This window comes from Peromyscus maniculatus, chromosome 9, assembly GCF_049852395.1.
Source record: "Peromyscus maniculatus bairdii isolate BWxNUB_F1_BW_parent chromosome 9, HU_Pman_BW_mat_3.1, whole genome shotgun sequence".
In the NCBI taxonomy this organism is placed as follows: Eukaryota; Metazoa; Chordata; class Mammalia; order Rodentia; family Cricetidae; genus Peromyscus; species Peromyscus maniculatus.
In genome coordinates, this window is record NC_134860.1 from 98,684,726 (window position 1) to 98,707,814 (window position 23,089).

The 23,089-nt window shown below is 39.0% G+C and overlaps 1 pseudogene; it reads right to left on the reverse strand.

Moving 5' to 3' along the window:
• Positions 1-10,955: 10,955 nt before the first annotated feature.
• Positions 10,956-13,402, reverse strand: LOC102905254 (neurabin-2 pseudogene; annotated as a pseudogene).
• Positions 13,403-23,089: the final 9,687 nt, after the last annotated feature.

The following is a 23,089-nucleotide window of genomic DNA, read 5'->3' on the forward strand; positions in this document are numbered from 1 at the left end:
TCTTGCATGTCCAGATTTTTTTCTCTTACTTCCTCTCTCTGTCCTTAAATTCCACCTATTCCTACTGCAAAGCTATTGGCTATTCAGCTCTTTATTAAACTAACCACAGAAATATATCTTCAAATAATATACAAATATCTCATAACACCCCTTTTGTCTAAATAAATGGATAGATTTTAACTCTAACATAGTAACTACATATAATAACAATTATCAGGTAAGAATTACATTTACAATGATCAGTCTATCCATATTTGGCAAGTTTAGAAAAATATTTCACTACCTATCCTATTTTGTTGAGTCAAAAGTTTTATACTTAATTTATTTTCTATCCAAACTTGCATTTTACCAACCCAAAACTATCTTTTAGACCTCAAAACATTTTCTTAGATAAAAAAGTTAAGCTTTTATGTCTCTCAACCTTATATATTTTATACATCTTTTTCTGAATTTGGTAACAAGGAAAACTGTAAGTGTAATTATCTAACCTTTAATCCCATCAAAGACCTGAGAAGGATAAAATATTATCTGATTAAACAGAAAGTGTATAGCAAGCAACTTTCAAAACTAAGAAACGACAGAGACATCTGGCTGCCTGAACAGCCTGGAACATTGGAGCATCCATCTTTGTCCTAGAGACTTAGAAAACCTGACAAACTTTTCTGTGAAGCAAACATTTTAAAGGACTGCCCTACCTTGTCTTGGTTAAATTTGGCAGTCACTTCTTTTTGTGTCCTGCTTGTCCAATTCAGACAGCATACTACCAGCAGTTGAGGTAAGAGCAGTTTCTTGCTCAGTGGCTCAATTTTCCACAATAAAACCAAATGCCATATGGAGGTTCATTAATGCCCATCATCCTTTCTGGAGTAGATCAGTTCTGTCAGGAACAGACATTCCTCATTGTCATGAAAAGCCTTGTTATTAAAACATCTTAAATGTCATATTCTGTAGGTCTCTGAAGTGTTTGAAAACCCTCTACCTATCTAAAATATATCTCTGACCTTGAAAACATACCTAACATAACTACAAGTTTGTTTATTATAGATGACTAACTACTGACCTGTATTCCTTAATTTTACATTTTTTTGTTTTTTTTCAAGATAGGGTTTCTCTGTGTAGCTTTGCACCTTTCCTGGAACTGACTCTGTAGCCTAGGCTGGCTTCAGACTCACAAAAATCCACCTGCCTCTGCCTCTCGAGTGCTGGAATTAAAGGCATGTGCCACCACTGCCCTATATATTACATTTTTAATGAGCTGCATAGGTACAATATCTTAAACAAGAATATATATATAATATATATATTATATATTATATATATATACAAAAATAATCAAATTTGTATCAATATACAAAAATGCATACCAATGTGAAATGTTTAAGACTAGTAATTGTTTTCTAGTTTAGAAGGAGATTGAATAATCTACCCTTTTATTCCATTTTTTTTAACCAACCAATCATTCTTTTTACTGGATTTGAGCCCTGCTCTGCAGGAAGAAATTCATGCCTTATATCATAAATATGATCAAAATCCATGAATATGGAAGTCATAGGGCCTAGGGGAGAACATATTAATGTTGTTTTTCCTAAATAATTCTAAATAGATTTGTGCTGCTTTCAACTTTGTTCAGAGACCTTTCTTAATGCAGTGAGTAGATGTTTGTGCAGAGAGGCTTGACTGTTCAGTGTTAATAGTAAGTGACAAGAAATGTTCAGCCACAGATAGATGTCTTTATTAATCCCCACCTCCAAGCTCAAGGAACATTGTGGAAGAGGAGAGAAAGAATGTAATAACTGGAGGATGAGAAGGAGTGTTTAGAAATGTTGTCCTCTGGACATGGAATGACTGTTATACACATTAACTCACAACAGCTTTGACTACCTACTCAAGATCTATGCAAAAGTAAGCCGATTGAAAACTTCCTGCATGAGGATGGGGAGTCCACAATCCTAGCTGAGGAGCTATTGGCAGCTGATGACTGCTGAGGCACAGGAACCTATTTTTCAGGAGTGTGGCCATGCTCTAGTGGATAACCCCACACATAGTCATATATTGGCAGTAATAACTAGACTCAGTGGGTTAAATATATACATGATAACTAAAATTTATAAAATGAAGGCATGAAGTTAGGGAGGAGATATGATAAGGGAAAAATTGGGGGAACTGGAAGGGAAGAGTGAGGGCTGGATATAATCAAGATGCATTGTATATATGTGTAATTGGAAGTTTACCTCTAGCCTGCCAGAGGTCGTGACAAATCTCTCCCACTCGCATCCCCCAAGTAAACACATGGAGGCTTATATTAATTAAAACTGGCCATTAGCTCAGGATTACCACTGACTAGCTCTTACATTTAAACTCAGCCCATTTCTGTTAATCTATATGTTGCCATGTTTACCATGGCTTTACCTGTGTGCCATTACATGCTGCTCCCTGGAAGGTAGGCTGGTGTCTCCTCACTCAGCCTTCCTCCTCCCAGCATTCTCCTTGTCTGCTTATCCTATACTTCCTGCCGGCCTACTGGCCAATCAGCATTTTATTAAACCAGTTAAATAAACAAACAGCATTATCTTATAGCATATATGTATGAAATTTTTGATATATACATGCAAGTATATATACAAACTAAAAAAAAAGACATGCTGGTTTTCACTGTACCTTAAATAGTCCTTAAGCTCCTCCACATTCTGCTGTAACAGGTTCCACATTTGGCAACAGTCTGAATAGCAGCCTGCTCCCCAGAGTTCTGGTGATTGCCTTGTCAAACCAATTCAGTGCAAGTTCTGTCTTTCTGCTTTAGAGAGATGTTGTGTGTTAACAGAGGAGGACTCCAGTGGTCCTTCCTGTACAACTTACACATACTACTTATCAAAGCACTTCCTACAGACTATGGGCGCCCTGCTTAGCAGGGTCCTCTTTGATACTGACCTGCCTCTTCCCATTTGTTCCTGGGCTTCTCTTGTGCTCTGATCATAGGTCCCAGACACTATCTGCTACATTCTTAACTCATCAGCAGCTTTTTTGAATTTGAACATTTTCATGGCACATTATGACATATAATGAGTAGTTATTTCTAATTTCTTGAATAAATTTAAATTGAGGCTCTTCCGCTCCATTTAACTTTAACATCTGCTCGTGTACTGCATTTGATTCAGACTCTTTCCCCTTTGTGTCTTTTCTATAATTTTTTTCTACTTTTCCCCTTAATCATCAAACCTACATGAACTCTTGGTGTGTTTGCAGCTCTTTTTCAAATTAGTTCGACAGCTACACAAAGCCCATAATGGTGTTTAATATTAATATTTGAAGGACAAGATGCTGTCCTTTAACATGTAGAGCCTTTCCAATCATGGCTTTGACTTCTATTATGTAATCAACGCAGAACACAACAACAAACTGTAAGCTTCCTTTCTCATCAGTTATGTGAGAGCATTCATCTCTCTTGCAAAAAAAAAGGGTCTGCACCAAATAAAGGTAAATTCTGTTTTCAGTATTCAGATATTGAAATTTTCACTCATATAAGAGTCTGTTTTCCCTTTCCTATATCAAGTGACTAACAGCTTGTAGAGAAGGGAAAGTCCACCGGTTAGGAGAAGAATGAAAAGCATACTTGGCTCTCCATATATCCATAAACACCATGAAGTGCAATTATTTCTCACAAATACATATTTAGTACAGTTAAACATTATGCATAAAAATATTCATAGAATCAGCTCACCAATATCATCTTCTGAGCGAATGTACGCAGACATCCTTGGAAGAAAAATGACTTCTGTGATGAATTTGAAATAAAGTAACAAAAATACATTGCACTTCCAGAGAATATGACATTTCACTTAAATGTATCCCCACTTACAAATATTATGAACACTTAGTGACTATAAATATGATGACTATAAAGCAAGCAAGAAGTGCTTCCCCTTGCATACAACTGAAAGCAGAGATTACCTCAATATTCTAATTCATGAGAGGCAGCTCTGAACTGCCTAGAGAACATGAATGAGCTATGGTCCTGTGGGGAGGAGACTCAGCATCATTTCCCTGCTGAAATTCAAAAGTCCGAATTCACTCTGCATTCACATCCCTCACCATATCCTGGAAGAAATGATTTAATCTTGTGATACATGTGATATTGTGTTCACAAAATATTGTGCACCCTAATAAACTTATCTGGGATCAGAGAACAAAACAGCCACTAGATATAGAGGGCAGAAAATGGTGGCACACACCCCTTTAATCCTAGCATTTCAGAGGCAGAGATCTGCCTGGATCTCTGTGAGTTCAAGTCCATACTGGAAACAGCCAGGGTGGTAACAACAGCCTTTAATCCCAGGAAGTGATGGCAGGAGCAGAACGGTATATAAGGCATGAAGACCAGAAACTAAATCTGGTTAAGCTTTTAGGCTTTTGAGCAGCAGTTCATCTGAGATCCATTCAGAATAAGGACTCAGAGGCTTCTAGTCTGAGGAAATAGGATCAGCTGAGGAGCTGTCAAGGTGAGGAAACTGTGGCTTTTTCTGCTTCTCTGATCTTCTAGCATTCACCCCAATACCTGGTTTCAGGTTTGATTTTATTAATAAGACCTGTTAAGATTTGTACTACAGATACATTTATCCCCATATATGTACAATGTATACCAATAGAATTTCCAACCCATAGGCTTGTTCAGAGGAATAGATTAAAGTTATAAGTTAATGTATTTTGTATGTATATTTTTGTAAATGAGAATGTATAAGAAATAAATATGAAGAAAACTAAGCAAGATATGATCGTACATACCTATAGTCCCAGCTAGTCCCAGCCACTGAAGAGGTTGAGGCAAGAGGATTGCATAAAATCAGTAATTTGAAGCCAACCTGAAAAACATAGTATGATTCTATGAAGGAGGGGGGCAGAGAGAAAGGAGAAAGAGAAGAGAGGGAAATAGAGAGAAGAGAGGAGATAGAAAACTTCTCAGTAAATTATGCTAACTATATCTTATTTATAATACTTATCATCATCATTATATGGTCTTTTGTCACTCAAATTTTCCTAAGTGATTGAGCTGAGGTGTTCTATTTTATTATTAGACTTGTTCCTTATGAAACAAGTAATTTTTAACTATATTCAATAGTTGAATTTTCAATAAGTAGATAAGAAGATACTATGGCAAAATGATTTTAAAACTAGACTACACCCTATGCATTTACAGCATTATCATTAGTGGTGATGGTGGTGACAAAGATGTTTGACACATATTTTTACAATTTATCAGCCAGTTTCTTCCTTCTCCTCAAAGTAATTGTAGTTTAAATTTCCCATCCTGTATTCTATCATTCCTCTTCCACTGAAGACTTGTTGAGAAATGCCTACACATGACACCATTGTCCTTTCTGGTTTGTTTTATTTCAATTCTATATATAGCTTGCCTTTAAATATCCCAAAAATGTGACAATGACCAAGAAAAGCCATAAGCCAGTTGAAGAGAGTTGTAATAAAAGGAAAACAAACCTAACTTTCCATGTGTTCATTGGGATAATTATTTTTGTAGCCTTTCAACTACTCATTGCTTACCTTAGCTTACATACTACAGATTTTGGCTTTTATCTCTTAAACTAAAGTCTCACTCTGCTATGGCTCTCCTGTCTTCCTCAGTCTACTTCAATTTCAGTGTAAAACATGTGTATCCTTTTGCTTATTCAAATGATAGTCAAGAGTTGGGGTACTCAGGAAAGGAACCATCATAATGGTCAACAGTAAATTTCTAAAATATAGAACTCACCATTAAGATAGTCATAATCATTTGCTCTGGTCCTCTTTGCTTTTCTATTGCTGTGGCAAACACCATGACCAAAAGCAAGATGGAGAGGAAAGAATTTATATTGGCTTACAGTTCCAGGGGAATAGTCCATGATGCCAGGGGAAGTATGGATGCAAGCAATAAGAGTAGGAAGCTGCTAGCTGATCATATTTCTATTCACAAACAGGAAGAAGAGAAAGAGAACACTAGAAGTAGAAGAAATCAATCCCTTGAAGCCAGTACCCTACTTCCTCCAGCAAGGCACTACCCCCAAAGGTTCCAGAGTCTTCCTAAAGAATGCCAACAACTAGGAACCATATATTCAAATACAAAGCCCATGGTATGATATTTCTTATTGAAACCCTACCACCTCTATATACCTATTTCTTTATGTTAAAGGAATGTTTGCTCATCCTACCAATATCCTCATCATCAGGGAATAAATATGGAAGAAAAAAGGCAGGAAACTAGCCCTATCTGTCAATGGTAGACATTCATTTTCTACAAGAGTCTAACTAAAAGCCATATTGAGGTAAAGTATATGGGGCAAAATTCTAATAAATATTAGTCTGTTTAATGCTGCAGTCTGATATATCTTTATATTTGAATTATTTCTGTGACCTGTTTTCCCAGGTATCATGAATTAACAAATTAATACTTGCTTTATATTTGCTTGGTTTTAAAAATGGTCATATTCAACCAAGAGAGCTTTAAAAACCATTTATTCCCTACCAAATGACATTTTCTACCATTAATTATTTTAAGATCTGAGCATTCAACTTTGTAAATATGATTATGGTTTCACATCTAAGTAAATATATTTACAAAAGGCAACTCTAGAAAATATTGTTTGGAAAGGGATACAACATGCAACCCATGAGAGGCTTTTCTAGTAGAATTTTAATAACATATCAGATTATTGATCTGGGAGTTTTAACTCAAGAGGGGAAATTATAAATAGCACACTGACTCTCCTCTCAAACCCCACCATGTAACTTAGCCCTTGAATGAATTAAAAGATGATTTCCAAAGAGTTTCTTAGACTAACATATTTTGGTCTTCTAATTCTTGGTGAAAAAAATTACATTCTTATTAGACAGTTCAGCCTTCTTATAAAGATGAAACTATTTTTAAGAATTATCCATGCTGTAATTTTAAACCACAAAATAGCAAAACTTTGAGGAAAAAAAAAGAAAAAAATATTTTGAAAGCACATAGTTATATTTAGATATATCCACAATATAAATGGCATTACAGGGACAGACACTGAAAAATAAGACATACCCAAGGATAAGAGCTCTGTCTTATTGGAAGTGTCATTCCTCCATGTCTTAGCTAGAGTTTCTAATGATGGGAAGAGACATGAGGATCACAGCAACTCTTATACAAGAAAACATTTAATCAGGGTGGCTCACTTACAGTTCACAAGTTTAGTCCATTATCATCATGGTGAGACATGACAGAGTGCAGGCAGACATGGTGCTGGAGAACTATCTGAGTGTCCTACATCTTGCAGGCAACAGAAAGTGATCTGTAACACTGGATGGTATCTTAATCATATATGAGACCTCAAAGAATACCTTCACAGTGACATACTTCCTCCAACAAGACCACATCTTCTCCACAAGGCCACGCCCCCTAATGGTGTCACTCCCTATATCATGGGGGCCAATTACATTCCAACTACCACACTCCATCAGTAAATCTAGTGTGTGTATAGTATGTTTTTAGATGGCATGGAATCCCATAAAACAGAAGCCAATTATAGTAGATAGCTGAAGGCCCAAAATGTCCTTAAGTCAAATAAAAATGCTGCTTTAACTATTGTAAGTCAAGTCCACATGAATATGGACATGCAGTATCTCTATTGTCAGGAATAGAGTCCTTGCAGATGAAGTATAGCTGGGTCATATGATAGTTTTACCTTAAAATTTTTTGAGAAGCTTTCACACTGATTTGCATAATGTGTGCACCTATTCAACAGTAAATGTGGGTTTCTCTTTCCTAAGATCCTCACTATAAAACCCAAGACTATGTTAATAAAATTGACCTTGGATTCACCAAGGGGTGAAGCTAGCAACTATTGACAGGAATTAGCCATAGAAAGTATGGAGCAGCTAGGAAGATGGATACAGTGATATGCAGGAAGGAGGATAGACTTGGAGTTTTGTGGGGCTTTGAGTTTGGGAAAGCTGGAGTCATGCTCTATTGCTGGGTCTCTGGCAAAAAGAAAGTCAGTTGGTTGCTTCACAGCCCCACTGAAGTATAGGGTTTTCACACCAACATCTAACCCCCAAATCTTAGTAAATCGACTGATAGGTACTTAGTTAAAAAGTACACTTGGTGGCAGCAGCTCTCTGCCAACTGGACCAGAAACCCCATGAGGCTGCAGCCTGAGGGGTGGGGACCTGACTGCTGGGCCACAGAGCTGATAACAGTAGAAAAAATATTAGGAGATCCAGGTGCATCTGCTAAGCAGATGGAAAAACAACCTCTGGCCTTCCAGTGTGGGGAATAACCATACAAACAGAGAAGCCACACCAGCCAGTGCTGCCACACTCATGAGGCTCTGCTCCAGGTTAAGATGCCATTCATAGGAACTCTTTGAGATCAGGCTCATGCTCTGGAATTGTGGAAGGGGCTTTGAGCTTGCTGCTGCTGTCACTGTTGCAGACAAACTGTGAAGTTGGCAGATCTGGTGAGACACCTAGGAAATTCTTAAGGAGAGAGTTATGTAATAATGTTAAAAAGAAAAATCTTTCCCATGTTAAGAATGGGAAATCTCACAATGCAAAGAGTTGGGACTCTGTATAGTGCTACTAGAGATAGCTTGAACATGGAAAAAAAATAAATGAAGGGATAACCAAATTAGCTGAGATTGACATAATGCAGATTGTAATTGCTGTCAGTTTGGTAATTTATATTTTATACTTATGGCTTGATAACTGTGCCATATATGAAAATTTTACTGATAAGACACAAGCCTTGGAAAGGCTTACTATTGAAAATAAGAAAAATACTCAGACACAGACAGAAAAATTTAGACATACTTGGTGACATTGAATGTTTGTCCCTCATTGGCTAGGCATGATCAGGAGCTCTGACAGTGATCTGGTGACATTGGTGGTCACCCCTCATTAGCTAGGCACCATTAGGACCTCTGCCAGAGCTTGTTGCTAGGCCCTCAGCCAGACTCCAAGTTGGCTCAAAAGGAAGTATGTTATGTGCACATCTTGGCAACTGGTTTGAGCCAATTTCCTCTACCATGTGGGCCTGTCCTACAACATATTATCCACCCTTTTTATTTTATTGCATGGATGCCCAGTGGGAGTCTGAGTTCTTTGCTCCTGCCTTGTTGGCCTGGCCTCAAGGGGCTCAGTAACTGGACTGTGCCTGTCTTAGGTTGGCTTGCCAAACAAGCTCTTACTGGTCTTTGACTATCAGCCCTTGAGAGTGTCCATCCCTGGGGAGTCACCCCAGGTGGGGAGGATCAGGCAGTAGCCTTTTGGATTTCAGAAATTCAGGCATGCATAACCTCCTGTGGAGGGCTATGAGTTGGATATCTAAGAACCATTAACACATGTAGAATCTCCTTAGTGGCCACCCATTTTGTTAAAAAAGGAGAAAGATTAAAACCACTACCCTGCCAATCAAAATATAAGTGACAATCCAGGAGGGATCAAACAGGTTTTTTATATTATACCAAATCTTTTCAAAAAATAGAGTCAAAGGCCATAACCTCTGCCTTTGTCTGAGTTAATTGGGAAATTTTGTGTGTTAGTTGTAATGAAAAATATAGAAACTTAGCTGACCATGGGCCTATAATATATTCAGCTAGCTCGCAGCCTGCAAAACTAATGTTCCTTATCTCAAAATGCTTCACACAAAATGAGGAAGAGCTAAGGTCCACATGTCTTCATTCTTTACAGGGGCAATGAGAGGAAGAAAGAGGAGTATATACATTATCCATCCTGGGTCATTTCCTCCTTGGTGGAAGCAGGATGATCTGTGGCCAGAAGCATATCTCTTGCTGGGACCCATATTGTCATAGTGGCACTCTGAGGAAAAACACAAGCATACCCTTTCCCAAGGGGGCTGGCAGCTGCCATTGGAAGGAGATAGGATCTCTCCATCTCACCAGGGGCAGGGGCATTCCTTGGCAGAGATGCCCAGTGCTTGTAGGCCAGGCTGAACCCCTTGTCATCAAAACTGAGATAGTTCATATGGAAGAGGATGCCAGGTGAGGATCTCCCCTAGCCTCTGACAAGATAGTCCTGGCCAACAACTCCTTAAGAACTCTGTTGGTGCTCTCCACAATGGCTTGTCCCTGCATATTGTAGGTGATTCCAGTTGTATGAGACTCTTCCAAGACCCCAGAAAGTCATTAAATTGTTAAGAGGCTAGGCAGGGCCATTGTCAGTCTTAAGTGCCCAGTGTACCCTCATAATTATCATGGTCAACTTAAAGGCCTTGATAACATTGATGGCTTTCTCCCCATAAAGGGTAAGGGCATAAACAAAGGAGGAACAGATATCTATTATCACATGAACATATCTAAGATTGCCAAAAGGAGCATAATGTGTAACATCCATTTCCCAAATGGCATAGGCTTGGGGCAGGTTTTGTGGAAGTAGTAAAATGAGATGGATTTTGAAAGGGGAGGATACCTGAGGGGGGTCTCACCTCCCTTGGTTCAAGCCCTAATTTGTGGTTAAAGTGGGGAAACTGAGTTGATTTCACTTAGAAGGCAGGCTAACAGCAAGCAACCTTAGTCTCCAAAAGAGTAAACCAAGAAAACCTGAACCCCTGAGTGGCTGCAGGACAGGTCCAGGAGTACACTATGGCTATTTGGCACCTGGGAGAGGGGAGGCACAAGGAGATGTTGAGAGCCATTGCCCATCCTAAGAAAGGGGGAGTGGATTAGAGGTGTTTTGGATTCATCCTTTTCCCTAGGCTAGCTCTCAACCATCCCCTATCTCAACCAAGGTTACATGAGAAATCAGTGTAGGACCAGATCCAGCCTCTGGTTCAAGGGTCAGCTCTATCCCTCCTGGGATGGGAAGCAGGTGTAGGAGATATTCAGGCCCCAGGCTGGTAGGGCCAGGGTAGGGATTGAGAACAGGGGTTGAGCATAATGGGAGGGGATTATTATTTTCTAGTCAAGGAGTGATTCCTGTTAAGTAGAATTGGAATTTCTCAGTGTTTGCAGGTATCCTTTTAGTCCTGAGATCTTGTCCAGAAACTTGTTCATTTCCTCCTACCTAGTTAATTCCAACTCTTCTAGTACTCAACACTGGGCAGTCTCTTTTTCAGGAGCTTCATCTCCTTTTGCTGGTAGTCCTTGATGAGATGTTTGGCTTTGCTGTACTTGTGTTCCAGGGCCTGATACTGGGCCTGAGTCTCCTACAGGTGCTTATTCACAGCCTAGCTCAGACACTAGGCCTCACCTCAGTAGCCCTCCAGCTTCTCCATTTGCTTCTTATTCTCCTCCACACTCTGCTCCAGCTGGGCCATCTCCACCTGCCAGCACCCCTTCTCCTGCTCCAGACTCTGCAACTTCTGCTTCAGCTGATGGATTTCCACACTTCGGTGGCAGCATGCTTGATCTGGAGCTCCTTGAACTTGTGCACCAGCTTTTCTGGCTCCATCACCACAGGGGACAGTGCATCTTCATCCTCTGCTAGTTGAAAGACCTCAATGGCCATCTTGCCTCCTGTGAACATGGGACTCAGTTCTTCATCTTTATCAGTGGCATACTCTCCTGTCTCCTCCCCATCCTCTCTGTACTGGGCATATCTCTGCTCCATCATCTCCAGTTGCCATCTCTCCTGCTCCAAGGTCTGCTGAATTAGCTGGGCTAATTCACTCCATTCTCCAGGCCACTTCTGGCCAATCATGAACTGCACTCAGCCCTTGGTGTTCCTGAGAACAGAGGCTATGAAGCTCTGGGTCACTTGCACCAGGCTTGTTCCATCCACCTCCACCAATAGATCATTTACTTGGATCTTTCCATCCTTGATGGGCTGTGCTAACCTCAGTCATGGACTTGGAGAAGATGACTAGCTTCTCCAGGCCCATATCAGCTCCAGCACCCATGCCAATGATGCTGATGCCCAGGCTCTCAGAGTCCTTCTCCAGCTCCACAGAAAACAGCTCCAACCTCTCCACATGTTTCTCTAGCTCATATTCCACAGAGGCTGCCATGGGATCTATATCCTCATTCTGTCGGTCATAATCCTCATTAGAGTAGGTGCTGAATACTTGGATCACTGTGGTGCTGAAATGAATCTTTTGGGGTTGGTCCTTTTCCCTGAGAGACTGGGAATCTCCACACATCCTGACTCTGACTCATAGGCTCCCCATCCTCCTCATTTTCTTCATCCTCTTCCTCCTCCTCCTCCTCCTCCTCCTCCTCCTCCTCCTCCTCCTCCTCCTCCAGGGCACTGCCCTCAGAGTCCTCCCTGGGTCCATTGTAGGCATTTAAGTCTACCAAGTCCACTTGTGAGAAGTCCTCCTTCTAGGACTCACCCACCTCTTCAAGTGCCAAATCTGGCACCCAACCATTGTCTGTTCCCCTCTCTGGTATTGCCACTGAAGCGGCCTCATCTTGGAACCACTTTGGCCTTGGGCTCCTTGAGTACGGGGCTGACTGTGGTGGCCGAGGTGCTGGTATTCTCCAAGGTTGCATGAATGGTCACTTAGGCTTGGATCAGTTCCCCAGGAGCCGACTTGGCCTCAGACTGCCCACTTTCCTCAACCCTCACCTGCTTGATCTTGTGTACCTCCTGCAGCTTAAGCAGCATTCAGGCAGGGGCCATTTGGTGCTGGGGGGGGGCTGCTGCCCTCCAGGACCATGCTCCTTCTCATCACAGCATCCCCAATGGGGCAGGAAGGAGCAGTGGTGTCTGCAACACCCGAGACCACTTACTGACAAGCTTCTAGTTGACCTGAGGTGCCCCTGCGGCCCAGTGGAGGCGGGTAGCTACTGTGAAGGACAGTCCTCAATTAGGCTTTCTCAAAAACTGCACTGAGCTGAGCTAGCTTACCATCGGCGACACAGCATCAGCATCCAGCTTGTCCAGAGCCTTGGTGCTGCTGTAGAAGCGCACCATGATATTCAGCTTCCTGTGCTGCAGGCCATCACACTCCTGCCTCAGCAGCTGCCAAGCCCTGGCCTCCTTGTAGCCACGTGAGGTCGGGTGGATGCTCCATTCAAACAGCTAAAGCATCTCCTGCAGCCCTGACAGTGGGTGCGGAACCACCTGCACTGAGGGCCAGGATTGGAGTTGAAGCGGTTTAAGGGCTCAGACATGCTGGTGTCCTGTTTGATCAGGGTGCTGTGGTCCACTTCCTCTTTCAGGCTACTGGCTCTCAGGAGGGACAGGCACATGCCTCACTCAGAGGCTCATGGGCCTTGGTCATGGAGTCCTGCAGTGGTGCCCATCTGCTGGAACATATTTTTGAAGTGGTGGACATTGGAGCCATATTTCTTATGATGGGCCACCTTGAGTGCCTTGTCAGCGTATCAGGAGACTTCAGTGCCTGGGAGCCTGCTTCATAGACACTGCAGTGTCGGGAGGCGCTGAAGAGGGGACCTCTGGTCCCCCAAAGCTCCATTACCATGGTGGGAGGTGCTAGGTTTATATGCCCCCTCCAGCAGGCAGCTGGCTAAGCCAGGACCACCGCCCCCCTTCCCCCAAAGAAAGAAATCCCAAAAGGCCTTCTATAGAGGAGGAGAAGGAGGAGGAAGTGGGTATAAAAGGCATTCCCTGTTACTGAATAAACAGGGAATGAAATAAAAAAATAAATATTTGCCTTCAACTGACTCCTGATGTCTGTGCCGTTGACACTGCACCTTCACACTCCCTCCCCTGAGGGAGCCTTTAGGACCCAGGAACACATGAGCATAGATGTAACAATAATTTCAACAACATTTTGGCATTCAGATTGGCCTCTTCAGGAGGTAAATATTCAACTTCTAGGGACTGGAACTTTATCTAAGGTAAAACAAAGTACTAGATGGGTTGAGTGTGTAGGGCCAGAAGGACAGATAGGAAAATTAAAGCCTTATGTGACTGACATAACATTATGGAGATGTGATTTTTGTTGCTGCAATGGAAACATTCCTCCAATCTCAGAAACAAAGCATAACATAAAGAGTACTTCTGGGAAAAATATTAAAAGGTATTATCAGGAACAGTCACAGACCATTAGGTTGTACATAAGCAGGGCACATTAGCTGTTGATCTTTCAAAGGTACCTAAGACCTACCTTTAAAATAGTTAGCTGACAAACCAGTGTGGGTGGAATAATGGCCTTTGATGTAAGAAAAATTACAGACAGTAGAACACCTGGTACAGGAACAGCTAAATGCTCAACATATTGAAGAACTGACCAATCCTTAGAATTCTACTATATTTGTTATTCAAAAGAAATCTGGAAAATGAGAATGGTAACAGATCCAAGAGCCATAAGTAATGTGATTCAGCCAATAGACTCTTTATAGTCTCAAATTCCCTTGCTTTCTTTATTTCCTAAAGGATTGTCTATTATAGTGGTTGATTTATAAGAACAGGACAAAGAAAAGTTTGCCTTCATGGTATCCACTTGTAATAATTCTCAACCTGTTAGAAGATATCAGTGGAGGGTCTTGCCATAATAAATGTTAAACAGCACCACTTTGTGTCAATATTTTGTACAACAGCCATTAGAAATAATTCATAAACAGTTTCCACAATCTGTAATTTACCATAATATGAAAGGGTATCTTACTGGCTGATTCAGATGCATCTAGCTATTCTGTCATTTCCTTAGTTTTGGAAGTTCCTTGTTCTACACTTCCTATTTACTCGGGTAACATTTTATCCTTCACTGGTCTCTGATGGGGTTGAAGACAAGTTAGCTGCACTGTTTTCTTTGTTACCAAATTCAAAAAAGAAACTTACAAAAGAGACGTAAAGTTTATGAGGTTGAGAGACATAAAAACTAAGGTTGTTTATTTAAGAAAATGTTTTAAGGTCTAAAAAGATATTTTTAGGATGGGAATACAAATTATGATAGAAAATGGTTTAGGTATAAAACTTTGGACTCGCCAAGACAGGATAGATAATAGATTACTTTCTCTGAATTTGCCAAATACTAATGGACTGGACATTGTAAATGTAATTCTTACCTGATAGTTGTTCTTCTTGTATATAATCTTGTGACAAAGTTAAAACCATTTCTTTTTATTTAGACAATACCTGATAATTGTTCTTATTGATTTTAGGTGGGCTTTTCTTTCCTGTCTGCCATTTCCCAAATAAGTGACATGGAGACTCAGTACTAATTATAAATGCTCTGATGATTGCTCAGACTTATAACTAACTAGCTCTTACAACTTAAATCAACCCATATTTCTTATCTAAGGTCTAACACTGGGTTCATGGCTTATTTCCTCATTTTGTACACGTCCTGCTTCCTCTGTGTCTGACTGGTGACTGACTTTCCTGACTCCATGCTTCTGCATCCCAGCATTCTCAGCTTGGCTCTCCCACATAACCTTATCCTGTTGGCCAGTCAGCTTCATTTTTAAACCAATCACAGTGACATATATTCACTCAATATAAAAGAATATTCCACATTTTCCCCTTTTTGTCTAATTAGAAAGGAAGGTTTTAACTTTAACATAGGAAAATTATATACAACCAAACAGTTATCAAGTAAGAATTACTGTTATAAAACCTAGTCCATTTGATTTTGGCAAAATTAGAGAAAATATTCTATTATCTATTTTATCTTTATGAGTCTAAAGTTTTATATTTAATTTACCTTTTATCATAACTAAGGAAAACTTTAACTATGAATATATAGCCTTCAACTCCATCAAAGACCCCAGAAGGGTGAAATGTTACCTAACAACAGGGACATCTGGCTGCCTAGACAGTCACCCAAAGATTTTCTGTAACATTGGGCCATCCACCTTTGGCCTATAGGCCTAGTATATCTGACAGACTTTTTTTGAGGGAACTTTGAAGGATTTTTTTTTTACCTTGTCTTCACAAAGTTTCGCAGTTGATTTCTTTTGCATCCTGCTGGTCTAGTTTGGACACTATACTGTCAGCAACAAAGGCAAGGGAAGTTTTTGGGAGTTTCTTCAATGCCCGTTATTGCTGTGGGATGTCTTTCTGTATGTTGTGAATATATGTTACTCCCATTGGCTAATAAATAAAGCCACATTGGCCTATGGCAGGGCAAGATGGAGCTAAGTGGGAAAATGCAAGAGAAAGAGTGAAAGAGAAAGGAGAGTAAGGTGAGACACCAAACCACCATCCAAGGAGCAACACATAGTGGGGTGCAGATAAAGCCATGGAACATGTGGTGATACATAGATTAATAGTTATGGGTTGATTTAAGTTATAAGAGGTACCTAATAAGAAGCTTGAGCCATAGGCTATATAATTTGCAATTAATATTAAGCCTCTGAATGATTATTTTATAAGCAGCTGTGAGACCAGAGAAACATGAGACCATGGGGCCAGGTGGGACCAGAAAAATTTATGGCTACACATTGTGTTGTCTGAAGTAAATTGGTGCTACCAGGAGCAGATATAGCTCACCAGCATGAAAAACTTTAGGTTATTAAGCATATTAAATGCCATATTCTGTAGGTCTTTGAAGTGTTTGAATACCATATATCTATCTAAATATATGTGTATACAACCTTGAAAACATACCTACTATGACTATAAGTTTGACTATTATAGATGACTGTTAATTTGTATTTCTTAATTATACATTGCATTTTTAAATGAGTTGTATAAACACAATAGCCCAAACGAGAGTAGAAATATGCATATAGTAAAGCAAAATTAATTTTAAATTTGTATCAATATACTGAAACCCATACCAATGTGAAATATTTTAGACTAGTAGTTTTTTCATTTAAAAGTAGATTCAATAATCTACCTTTTTATCCTATCATTTCTGTATCTCCCTTTTTTCTATTCAAAACAAGATCCCTAAGATCTAATCTCCCATGTTTAGTTTTAGGGTATTTTTTTCGATTATCAATAACAACTTATAACCAAACTCCCTTAAGTGATAACAAACACTTATAACCAATATTTTGGAAATGTGTGTGTCATTCTCTAGACTACTTCCTATTGTCTGTGGGTGCTGGTATCTTTGGAGAAACCTAGAGAAAATCAGGATCAATGTTAGTTATTGGCTGGAGTATTCTGTGATGCTAGATCATCTCAGTCAGTAGCCTTGAAGCTGTTAGGGATGCTGGATCACATGGGCCACCTGTTTTTATTGGTATCTTGTACCCTTGTTTGTGAAAATACATAAACTTTTTAAGGTAACATACATATTTGTATTAAAACAAGTACAGACTATGCATTGCACTAGTCAGCCAAAGATGATTTTTTGTTTTATGCATGACCAGGTTAAATACACATTATGTGTTTTGTAGTTTTGCTAGGTTTATTTTTTTATGTCTGTAGCCAGGATTTTCAGGGAGTCTTCCTTGATCGAACCTGATCATCTTTAACCTTGAATAATTCTACAGCCTCTCATTTCCTGTGGAAATAAAAGCATAACCTCTTCTCCAAAGTAACATACCTTGCAATTTCCATTTTGAAGTCAAGACATTTTTTAAATATATAAGTCCAGAAGTTTTCATGATCTAATATGTCTTATCAGCTGTCATTCCTTCATTAGCAATCATAAAAATCTAAAGACAACACAATAACATACAGAATGCAGACTCTCTGTGTATTTTCAGTCTTTATGTGCCTTATTATACTTTTTCACACCTTTTTAAAGGATTTTATTATTTTAAAACTATATTTTTAATCTAATACTCTATATACTCTTTCTCTTCTCTCTCCCAAGACTATGTATTTTTAAACACACTGCAACTCATTCAGAGTTGTTGTTTTTCTGAATCTATCTTTACTGCATATTTATAATCTTTTTCTCACAATTACTGGTTTTCCCCTCCCTGGTAGAAATTGAAAACTATAGTTCTGCATTTCATGAATGACTTATGGCCCCAAATTATACTAGTTAAAGTACAATCATGAATTTTGAGTTAGTTTAAGAGTCCTGATCACATATGATATTTACAAGGGCCTATTTACTTGGAAATGTTTTCATATAGAAAACACCAACTATTATCAGTTGATGAAATTACAACTGATACTGGGTATAGATGTAACTGTCTTAAAATAGAAACACAGAGCCAAATGCAGAGTTGAAACCCAAGAGGTTAGAGCAATAGCTAAGAGTTAAGAACCCTTTCTTACCCTCACTGCCACTGCTGTCCTTCCCCTCAGAAAGAGGCCTACTTCCTGTGTGTTTGTTTTTTTTAATTGACTTTCTGTTCTGCCTTCCCATTGGTTATAAACCCAACCACATGACCTCCTCATCACTGCCTGTCTATACAGAACTCCAGGTCTTCTATGGTTGGTATTGAGATTAAAGGTGTGTGTCTCCATGCTGACTGTATCCTTGAACACACAAAGATCCACATAGCTCTGCCTCCCAAATGCTGGGATTAAAGGCATGTGCCACCACCTCCCGGCTTCTGCTATGGCTTGCTGTTAGCTCTGACCCCCAGGCAACTTTATTTATTAACATATAAATAAAATCACATTTCAGTACGAATAAAATCACACCATAACTGGGAGAAATAGATGTAACAGAGGTAAAAAAAACTACTTTTATCAATATGAGGCTCTGGGAATAATTAAATATAGAAATGAATAAGAAGAAGCAGCCAAAATGACTCCTATTTTGAGATTCTGTCAATGTCAAGACTTTTGTGTCACTCATATATAGAGAGAATTCAATTGAAAAATAAATTTTTAGGTGAAATGATTGTGGAACATGTAGAACTCAAATTTCTTGTAAGAAATCTATATAGTATTTCTAAGAAGTGGCTAGACTGTGGCTCTTGTGTTTGGGGCACAATTTTTGGTTAGAAAGCAAGCACATAAATGGATACTGAAACCATGAATGTCATTGAAATTTCAACTTCAATGAAAAAGTAATTGAAAGATGATGGGGTCAACATAGAGCATGTAAATGCTTAAGGAATGGGTAGGAAAAATAAGCCCACAATAGAAATTGAGAAGAACAATAAAGAGGAATAAGAAGAAACCCAGGAGAAAGTAAGTCACAGAAAACAAAGTAGTGTTTCTTTCTTACAGGAGAATATGGTCAAAATAAATCAGAAAACAACATAGGTTTCATCTTATAGTGATTGTAAATATAGGAAAAAATAAATGAATTTATGCTGAAATGGTAGCTGTGAGTTTTTATTGTTCTGTAAGTAAACTTGAGTTTCACAATAAGCTCAGAATGGTCTACACAAACAGAGATACATCAGGGACAGCATGTTAAAGGTGACTGGAGTCTTCTTGATGCATCATTTTTCAATGACTTTCATTTGGGAAATAATAAAGACTCAGAACTGTTTAGTCAATCCAAAGTATTTTTACATGGTGGGCAGCAGTTGTGAACAGAAGAGTATAGCAATAATTAAGACTGACAGAATGATCAAAATGTCAGACTTTGAGATCTAGATTAGAAAGAGAAAATCATATCTGGGCAAGGTGCCACATGCCTGCAATTCCAGCACTCAAGAGGCTGGCTAATGCTAGAGAATCATCAATTAGGTCCTGGGATACATAGCAAGAGCCTGCCTCAAAAACAAAAAAGGGAGGGAAAGGAAGAGAAGAAAAGAAGGAGAAGGGAGATTGGGAAGCCAAGGAAGAGAAAGGAGGAATCCTTAAGGAAGCAGCCAGAAGAGGGATGTGGAGTATCTTAGAATCTAGTTTCCTGTGTTCAAAGAGTACGTTTATTAGTATTGCAAAACACAAGGACAGGTTGGTAAAAAGACAAAGTAATGAAGTAAAGTTTTGTATTTTTGTGTAACGTGGTTTTACGTTTTATTGTTTTTTTGTGTTTACATGCTATATTTCATTATGTCTTAAGATATAGCTATAGGTTTTGGATATGTGAGTGAATGTAGAAATGAAAATAATTACAATTAAGCACAAAGAGTTGGCTTAGGTTGAGTCATCCACAAAGCTCTTCAGGTTGTCTTATAAATTATTAAGTTTAAAGTAGATAGAAACACATTAATTTGAATTTAAAAGTAAATTTAAAAGTATTATCAGGGTGTAAAAAAAATGGAGGCTTCAAGGAATGGAGAGTAACCGCACAAGCTTCTAAAGGACTTGGGGCTTGTGCCAGCTGCTTTCCAAGGTGGACTGAAGAACCGTATCAACACATATTGTGTAGACCCCCTCCTGTTGAATAGAATAAGACAGAACTGGCACCATATGATTTTGTGATTCCTTATTTGACTGTTCATAGGCAGCCTGGCCACTCTTCATTGGGCAGCTTAACCTTCTTGGCTTTGCAGAATTCTACCATGATGTAAAAAAAACTAAATGCTGCGAGGATGCTAACCATATATAGAGAGATGCCTAACCTAGCTAAACATCACCTACCTGTTACCATACTTGAAAACCACCCAGCCAAACCCAGGCAACCGACCAAATTGGAGGAAAACAATGATATTCATTTTCAAGATGGTTTGTTAAAAAATAATATGTACTAATGGAAATGGTCGGAAATTAAGCAAACACAGAGACCCAGAAGTGATACATTTTATTTTTAAAAAGCAGAAAATGAGCTATTTGCATAGGATAATGTGGACTGATGAAAATGAGGGGTATGCAGATGAGATAAAAAGGCACAGTAGAGTGATGTGGTCTGCAATTTGTTAGCATGAAAGTTTGCAAATGAAAGTGAAAAGGATCTAAGGAGGCTATTATAGATTGACTTAGGTCTAACGCCATCATTTTGCATTGTGTTACCTGTTAGTTAACAGTTACCATGTTTGTTGTTAAATTCATTCACGAGAAATAAATTAAAAATCTTTGAGTATTAATGCTAAATAAAAATATAAATATGTGGATTGTGAAATAAAGGCAATAGATGTAATGGGAAGGAATAATGTGTGTTAAAAAGAAGAGTTCAGCACAAAGAAGAAAAGTAAATGTATGAGAAACAGAAATAATTAATGGTGGTAAAATTGCATTGTATAGATGCTATGTTTTCCCCCAGAAAGAGAAGTATTTCATAGTCTTTAGAGGCATCTCTTTTGATTAACTGCCTCCAATTATTTTTCTGTACACATATGTGTCTGTGTGAATGTATGATACATGTATGTGGGTGTTCGATCCTTTTGGAGCTGGAGTCACAGGTGGTTGTGAGCCTTCCCACATGAGTCCTGGAAACTGAACCCAGGTCTGTAGACGAAATTCTAAACAGTCTAGTAAATAAAGCCAAACACAGAGATAATAGCCAAAAAGATCAGAGAGCCATGACTATCTTATCTTACCACCTCGCCACCTTCGCTTCCCCAGAGAGCGTTTTGTCCTGCCTGACTTGTGTTTTATTGCCTTTCTGCTCTGCCTTCTCATTGGCTCTAAGCCCATCAACATGACTTCCTCGTCACTGCCTGTCTGTACAGACCTCCAGGTCTCTATGGTTGGTACTGGGGTTAAAGGCTTGTGTCACCACATTGGCTGTGTCCTTGACCACACAGAGACTCTGCCTGCTATGTGATCAGATTAAGGGTGTGTGCAACTACTGCCAGACTTCTGCTTAATGGCTATTTGACCTCTGATATCCAGGCAACTTAATTTATTAACATACAAATAAAATATCACATTTAATCACAAATAAAATATCACCACACAGGTCCTCTGCAAAAACAAGTGCTCTACACTGCTCAGTCATCTCTCCAGCACTGACAGCTGTTTTGTAGTGGAAGACTTCCTAAGTGAGTTTACACCACTGAAGGGGAGACTTTTTAATGTCCTTGATATATAACGTCAAATTAGTTCCTAATAGCTTTCTTGGTGGAGTGCTTCCTTTGTTTTGAGTTTTAGGACAATTGCATGGCATTCCATCTCAGGGGAAAGGGCACAGAATAAGAAACTGGACATCTGCCCTCAGATTTATATAAGATGAAGCAGTGGGGTCCCTGAATCTCTCCTCCTCACACTTTCCACAGGCTGTTTCCACATTTTTCATGGTTTTATTTGTCACAACTTTATTTAAGCCCTTCTAATATAGAGAAGCCTCACAAAATGTATATATGACATTCTTAGGGGGACCATGATTTAAAAACACATACACACTTCAGATTCCAAATAAACTGATACTTGAATGCTGTATAGACTTTTGAGTAAGAGCAATGAGCCACTTTCATGTCATAAGGAACATTTGACATTGAAATAAGATTTATACTAAGAACGTATGGAAAAAAAATTGTTAAGAATATGGATGGTAGCCAAGTATGTTAATCAGTGGTGGAGAGGTTGCCTATCATGCACAAGGCCCTGAGTTCGATCCCAGCTCTGAAAGAATGACAAAATAAATTGAAGAAAATATGAGATAAATAGAATAATAGCAATAGTTATTATACTTACATTACTTATAAATGAAATATTTTCCTTTTCATTATTTAACTCATATATGTAGAATTTTGGGGAGTTCTATCTACAGGGAAAAAATTCAAATGGCCTGAAAGTACCTAAATCCCTCTACTTAAGAATACAGAATACTTAATTATGGAGTGGAAGAAGAGTTAAGAAAGTTGATTGAATTACTCAATAGAGGATTATTTGAGATCCACTGAAATTACATAAGTTGGCTATGAGTCCCAATTTTCTAAGTGCTAACGTAATATTTTCTCCACTCCAGGCAATTGGTAATACAAACAGAGTGTTTTATCAGCTTCACTCACAAGTGATTATAACTAAGAACTTAATTTTCTCAAAGTAAACTTCAAGAAAATGAGTCCATTTCAACTTTGACAAAATGCTAATTCTGCTTTCAAAACATTCACTTCCAATATGCAAGCATTTCCCCAAATATTCAGAGTGTTGCTCTTGGGAAAAAAAGCACTTAAGGCAAAATTTGGTTCATGCAACTTTTCTTTTGCTTTTCAAAGTAGATGTTTCTAAATGGAAGAGTTGAAAATACAAGCTACAAGTCAGATTAATTTTTTTCACATAAAAAAAACTCACAATTTTCCAGTTCTTCACAGATACTTCCTACCAGAGGTTCTCCCCCCCCCCCTCCTTGGTTTTTGAGACAGTGTTTCTCTGTATATCCTTGGCTGTTCTGTAGAATAGGCTGGCCTTGAATTCACAGAGCTCTTCCTGCCATTGCCTCCTGAGTGCTGGGATTAAAGGCATGAGCCACCATGCCCAGATATCTACCAGACATTCTATGCAGTAT